The sequence below is a fragment of the Toxoplasma gondii genome, assembly GCF_000006565.2.
Source record: "Toxoplasma gondii ME49 unplaced genomic scaffold asmbl.1044, whole genome shotgun sequence".
NCBI lineage: Eukaryota > Apicomplexa > Conoidasida > Eucoccidiorida > Sarcocystidae > Toxoplasma > Toxoplasma gondii.
In genome coordinates, this window is record NW_017383167.1 from 542 (window position 1) to 1,355 (window position 814).

At 44.8% G+C, this 814-nt stretch overlaps 1 non-coding gene across 1 annotated transcript; it reads left to right on the forward strand.

Moving 5' to 3' along the window:
- Positions 1-273: 273 nt before the first annotated feature.
- TGME49_460330 lies at positions 274-814 on the forward strand (the record flags this gene model as incomplete). The annotated part of the gene is made up of 1 exon (XR_001974377.1): positions 274-814. It is a non-coding gene; the product is annotated as an 18S ribosomal RNA (ribosomal RNA).

Sequence of the window (814 nt, forward strand, 5' to 3'; positions counted from 1 at the left end):
CCCATGATTCCTGATGAATCGATTCAGGATGAAGGCGTTGTTGTTTCAAATAGCTCAAGAGTTTCTTCAGAAACTGGTGTTCCTCTATAGCTCACCAGGCGACCAAAAAAAGTCGCGTTTCCCGTGTTGGTTTGAGTGAGGCAGGCTTACACTTCTGTTTATGCCATAAAACACGAAAGAGGCCGGAAAATAGACGGTTGATTGAGTGTTTTTTTGGTGTTTTCGAGGTGGTCTGTCTCAGGAACATATTAACCTGGTTGATCCTGCCAGTAGTCATATGCTTGTCTTAAAGATTAAGCCATGCATGTCTAAGTATAAGCTTTTATACGGCTAAACTGCGAATGGCTCATTAAAACAGTTATAGTTTATTTGATGGTCTTTACTACATGGATAACCGTGGTAATTCTATGGCTAATACATGCGCACATGCCTCTTCCCCTGGAAGGGCAGTGTTTATTAGATACAGAACCAACCCACCTTCCGGTGGTCCTCAGGTGATTCATAGTAACCGAACGGATCGCGTTGACTTCGGTCTGCGACGGATCATTCAAGTTTCTGACCTATCAGCTTTCGACGGTACTGTATTGGACTACCGTGGCAGTGACGGGTAACGGGGAATTAGGGTTCGATTCCGGAGAGGGAGCCTGAGAAACGGCTACCACATCTAAGGAAGGCAGCAGGCGCGCAAATTACCCAATCCTGATTCAGGGAGGTAGTGACAAGAAATAACAACACTGGAAATTTCATTTCTAGTGATTGGAATGATAGGAATCCAAACCCCTTTCAGAGTAACAATTGGAGGGCAAGTCTGGTG